We start from the raw sequence: 6,686 nt of genomic DNA, 5'->3' as shown, positions 1-6,686 counted from the left end.
ACTGCAAGATCGGTGGTTCAAGGTCACCAGCTGCTCCATGGAAACCCTATAAAGGGTCACTATGAGTCAGAATCAACTTGACAGCACTTAACAACAACAACAACCCTCCTTCCAATGTGAAGTCTAGATCTATCCCCAGCTCATTTGTCTGAGTCACTTTTCTTGTTTCTGGACATGGACTGATATGGCCATCTGTTTCTCTTTCTTGGATATCTTCAGTAGTTAGCTGCGACCTTAATGATTAGATCAATGTATATTGGTGTTTTATTATACTTTGTGATTGCCTACAAGTAAATGTGATCAAGATATGGACTTCCCTTTTCACTCTTCTTATTACTCAAATCAGAGTAACTGTTGCAGGTGTTGTCTGCCTATCTAATATATGGTAGCTGGTATTGGTTCTTGCCTGGATGGTGGGATTTTATAAGGTGTGGTTGTGCCTTACTACATGACCACATTTGCTGTCTTTTCTTGGATAATATAGGTAGAGAAAGAGCCCCCTAAAGCTAAAGAGGGGATCAAAAAACAAAACAGCAACAGCAAAAAAAAAAAAAAAAAAAGATTGGATACTATAGTCTATAATTGCAGAAAAGAGAGAAGAGAAAAATAAAACTTTATGTAGTCAAATATGACTATGACTTTAATGTGTCTCTCTCTCGGCTTCTTGCCTTCAAAGATGCCTGAGAAATTTCAAGATGCCACTGTTGGTTGTTGTGACATAATTCAAGATTTAATTTTTGGCCTGTTTCCTTTTTTTAGTCTATCTCTTTCCTGCTCCACAACCCCAGTCAGGCTTTTTTCCTAGTGATTAAGAGTTCCAGGCTAGCTGTGGCCATTTTGTGCTGCCATTTGGTTTTAAGGGGATCCTTTCCCATTGCATTTTGAGCAGATCTGTGCATATGAGTAGTAGAACCCTCTGGTGGTAAGGGGTGTCACTCACTCAGGCACCCTTTCTAGTCACCAGAATAAAGGTGCACACACAGCGAGAATCTAATGAACAGAGAAAATAAAAAAAGAGAGAGAAAGAGAGAATGTCCACACTTTTATCTCCAAGGAGGTGTCAGGCTTCAGCTGTGGCTCTGATCCTTCCTCCCACTCTGTCTCATCCAAGATGACCACTCCAGGAGCCACTGAGGCTAGTAGATCAGAAAAAAAAAACACCAGTTTTCTTGATTCTGCTACAAATTCCACAGGCTTTAAGCCTTCAAATTTTCTAAATATTTCTTTATATGTAGTTCAGGGTTTGGGGACCATCCCATTAACCTGCTTCACCTGGTATTCTGTATTATTGCTAATGGAGGTTCTCACTGCACTTCTCCTCAATCCATCATCAAGCTACACTCCCCTGTAATTGACTTTTGATCAAATGATTAACAGCGTGAAATCACCTAGTGGTTTCATTGAAGAAAGGCTTGGCAATTGCTTATAAAGATTACAGCAAAGAAAGTCCCTGGAGCAGTTGTACTCTATAACATTGGGGTCATATATTCTAGGCATTAGTGAGTTGAAATGGACTGGTATTGGATACTTTGCATCAAAGAAACATTTGTTTCCTTTGATGGGAATGAAAAATTCAATAGGAATGATATAACAGTCCTCATCAAGAAGAACATTTCAAGATCTATCTTGAAGTATAACACTATGATAGGATAATATTCATACAACTACAAGGAAAACCAGTTAATACCACTATTTTTCAAATTTATGCACCAAGCACAAAAGCCAGTGATGATGTAATTGAAGAATTCTACTAACTTCTTCAGTCTGAAATTGATCAAACATCCAATCAAGATGTATTGATAATTACTAGTGATTGCAAGTGAAGATTAGAAGCAAAGAGGAAGGATCAGTAGTTGAAAAAGACAGTTTTGGTAATGGAAAAGTTGCTGGAGAGAACATCATAGAATTTTGCAAGACCAGTGATTTATTCATTATAAATAATTTTTGTAAACAACATAAAAGGTGAACATAAAAGGGAATCCTGGTTCATTTGAGTTGTGGCACTGGAGAATATTGAAAGTACCATGGACTGCAAGAAGAACAATCTATTTTGAAAGAAGAACAGCCAGAATGCTCCATGGACGTGAATAAGATGAGAAGACAGTGAGATTTGTCTCTTATACTTTGGACATGCTATCAAGAGGGACCTATCTCTAGAGAAGAACATCATGCTTGGTGAAGTGGAGGATCATCTGCAAAAAGAATGACTCCAATGAAATGGATTGGTACAGTAGCAGCAACAATGAGTCAAATGTAAAAATAATTGTGAGAATGGTTTCAGGACCAAGCAGTGCTTCTTTATTTTTATGGGATCGCAATTAGTCAGAACCAACTTGATGTCAGCGAACAACCATGATAACAACTGGAAGGGAGTCAGTTCAAATATACTCATTGCTCTATGGGAGAAAGTTGTCGCTTCCATAAAGAGTGCAGTCTTAAAGCAATTCTACTCTCTTCTATAGATTTGTTATGAGTCAAAATTTAGTCAATGACATTGAATTTGACTGTTGTTTTATTTCACTATAAAACTAGTAAAAATTCAACCAAAATTGAAATCTATTTTTTCTGGAGTGTGTACATGTGTACAGATTCAGCTTGAATATATCTTTGACAGTTGAAGAAAATAATTGGCCTTAAAAAATTAATTGGCCTAAAAAGTTCCTACACAACCAAAGAAAATGTGTACTAATTGGAATTATTACTTTTGAAAGTATCACTAGGTCCTCTATAAGAATGCTGATGCAAAGAATGGAGAAACATAACCTTTAATCGGACACCTGATTCAATGTGCTTTCTGTTCATATGTTAGCTTTTGTATTTTATCTGTAATTATGTAATTTTGTATTTTATCTGTAATTATGTGACAATTGACTAGAATTTCAACATAATGAAATGGATAAGGACTAATAAAATGCAATTTCTCTGCTCACTTATCTCAGTGTAAATAACAATTTACTAGCCATATATGTTGTTGTTGTTGTTAAATGCTATCGAGTCAGTTCCAACTCATAGAGACCCTGTATAGGGTTTCTGAGGGGTGGCTGGTGGATTTGAATTGCCAACCTTGCAGTTCAAACTGACCTTGTGGTCCAGCGTATTATCTTGCAGCACCAAACCAGAATTCCTATCTAAAAATGCATATCCTCTTCTGAGACTGCCCTTATCTGATAACTGGAGGTCCTTGTGCCTTATTATTGTTCATCATTCAAGTGCCATGATATGAGTAGCCCCTGAGTTATATTGAAAATGTTTAGTCTCAAGATACTACGTATGATTTATGATGATTATTTTCTCCTCAACTTAACTATGTTCTCTAGGGATGTAAAAAAGGATTGGTCCTCAAATCACCCTTGGGTTTCTGAAACAGAGTTAGAATTGTGAGCCCTTTACAACTGGCAAAGACCACTTCCTCCCAAGTGAAGATATGTCAAAATTAGTCTTGGCAAAGTAAATATGTCTAAATGTCCTTGAATTTCTCTGGGTTACTTAACTTTAGTCAAGAAACTGACTTTTTATATTCTGAGAGGTTTGAGCAAATAGATTCACAGACTTGTCAAGATTTCTTACCATAGTAGTGATAATTTGAAATGCTAAGAATATTTGCTAAGATTTTTTGTTGTTGTTTATTAGTTCTCACTAATCTCTTCTTTGTCCTAAGTATGTTCTGAGTTCAAATCAAGTAAATTTGTCCTGTCAACAAATTTAGTAACAATTAATAGAGAGTTCACTGTGGATGAAATAATAATTTAACAGAAAGTTTGCAAAAGATAAATATAATACTGAAAAATTATACAAACATTTAAAAATACAAATATGTTTATTTTCCATGACACTTAAAACGGCACTAACTGATCTTGCAACATTGTCATAGTTACGTATTTTGCTATTGTTAAATGCCATTGAGTCAGTTCTGACTCATAGCAACTCTGTATATGGTTTTTAAGGAGCAGTTCGTGTGTTTGTACCACCAACCTTACAGTTATCAGTTCAGTGTTCATCCTGCACCACAACACCAGGACTCCTAGGTATGTACTTGTTGTTGTTAAGTGCCGTGGAGTTGGTTCCGACTTATAGTGAGTTTTATAGGGTTTCTAAGAGCAGTTGGTGGGTTTGAACTACCAACCTTATGGTTCACAGGCCAGTGCTGATCCTACAGTGCCAAACCAAGAGTCCAGTTATATACTTGTTATTGTTCCTGTTAAGTGCCATCAAGTTGGTTCCGACCCATAATGACTCTGTATAGGGTTTCTGAGGAGTGGCTTTGAACCACCGACTTTGTGATTTGAACTGACTTTGTGGTCTATAGCACGTTATCTTGCAGCACCATGCCAGGACTCCAGTTATGTACTCACTTGTAACTAAACTTCAATATTAAATCTGACCTTCTATTTTAGGTTTTTCCACATGGCATTATCTTTGCCTTCCATGTAGGATTTTATTCATTAACATGTCTGCCTCCTGTTGTGTCACTGTAGAATCAGCTCTGGACTGCAAACCACAAGATCAACAATTCAAATCCACCAGCTGCTCCTCAGAAATGCTATACAGGGTTTTTATGAGTTGAAACCAACTCTATGGCACTTAACAACAAATGAAATGGATTCTTTAATGAAGGTGCTTATTCTGTTTTATTTTATTCTACAAGACAATGATATTTGATCACCTACTTTGGTTACATGCTCCCAGTGATATAAATTAATCAATTTTTACTTAGAATTTTCCATATTTTTTTCTGTTTTGAGAAAAATATGCTTTCTCATATCAACTACATCTTAGCTTTACTGATAGACACTATTTAATTCAAATGCAAACTCTCTTCTCTCCCTTATAAATTTGCACACTATCATCTTCATAAGTCTATACTTCTTAGGTAGATGCTCTCAGTACTTCAACACATGCTTCATATTATATATTTATGGTTTGCATGATCTTCAGTGTTACTAATTTAGTTCCTGTTTCTTAACATTCTTTTATAAATCTATCAGTATTATTTGGCCAATTTAAAAAACAGAGGCTAACATACTTTTTCTTTTTTTAGTAGAGACATTATTGCATTATTGTAATTTAAGACTAAATAAATAAAACTTTTTGCATCATTATATTTTGGTAAATATTTACTTTACAAATAAATTTAGTAGATTATTTTCATATGATGTACAATGTCTTGCATCTAGTTAAATATTTACTTCATTTGTTAGTAAGGTTATGCACAACAAATTACTTATTTTTAACATCTTCATTTGTAAGACAAAAAGATAGCAGTATCTACTTCATAGAATTATTTTTGTAAAAATTAAGATTCCCTAAATGATATTAATTATACAAGACTGCGACACTTGTAATTAAACTGTGATAACTGTCTGCCAGTAACATGATAATGCAACAGAAATGGTTTTGTGGTAAAATCTTTGAAAGCTGAGATTTGCAAAATTTCTGATATTATTGAAAACAATGTTTATGTGATTTACATTTCTTGTAGGGATTTAGATAGTAGGATAGGGTCAGTTGCATAAAAGTAATGTTTTTCAAAGGAAGCTTAATACTTTCATTTAAATTTGATAATGTTTTCTCTTTCTAAAAGTGAAAGACATCAATATATTTTCAGACAGGCATATAGAAAAAATATATAAGATTGAAATTGCCATTGAAAAGGAGATAATAAGTACAGGGAGGTCCTGGAGACAAAGTGTATGATGGAATCAAGAAAGTTTAAAGTCTTACCATAAAAACTCTTTTTAGTATCATATAAAGTAGTTCACATGATAATTTGGATTTCTATTAATTTGTCTATGTGTGGAACAACAAACCAGAAAATCCTATGAGATTATGGGGATGGGGAATGAATTGACTGGAGTTCAGTTTGCAAGAGGCTTAAAAAGAGCAAAGAAAATTGCAATAGTATGTGTTCCATTATGAATGGTAACTGCAGGAAATTCACTTGGGGGTCAAAAGATGAATACAAGGATAGATAACATAATCCACATTTGCAAATGATCATTCCACCTTTAACTCTTCTACAGGTCAAAATTCCTTGCCTACAAAGTAGCAATCAAAAAGTTCCCTTATTTCTCCAAAATCTTAGATCATCTTAAGCATTTCCTAAAATTTTGGATTTCTCTGGTAATACCTAAAAACAAGTTGGCTATGTATAGGAGTCTATGCATGATATGCTTGGTTCCTCTTCCATGTATTTTGTGATGATTTTCCCAGGAAATTGGTTGGTAGGTCAGCCTCTAACATCAGAGTAATGCCAGATAACTATGAAAATACACATATTAGTTTGTTAATTTTATAAAAAGACATTTTACTGTAGTGGTTTAAATTAATGTTGAAATGGTAGCTAAGTCAGCTGCACTTTTATATCAGTTGAAATGGTTACAAAGGACAGTTCAAGATTTAAGCCATTGCACTGTAAACACAAAATAGGAAAATAAAATGTTGAATTGGAAAATGCTGTGTTATCTACAATATTTATTTTTAGAATCTTGGTGTGGTGTGTAGGATAAGCACTGGACCGCAAGGTTGATTTGAATGGCAAGGATCCAGTTCAAACCCACCAGCCATTTCTCAGAAACCCTATACAGGGTCGCTATGAATCAGAAACAATTTGACAGTACCTAACAACAACAATCTTTATTTTTATAATAATAAAAACTGAAGTTTAAAAAAAAAACAAAAAACAATTG

This window comes from Chrysochloris asiatica, unplaced genomic scaffold (genome assembly GCF_000296735.1).
Source record: "Chrysochloris asiatica unplaced genomic scaffold, ChrAsi1.0 scaffold00068, whole genome shotgun sequence".
Lineage (NCBI taxonomy): Eukaryota > Metazoa > Chordata > Mammalia > Afrosoricida > Chrysochloridae > Chrysochloris > Chrysochloris asiatica.
Note: the sequence above shows the minus strand (reverse complement) of the source record.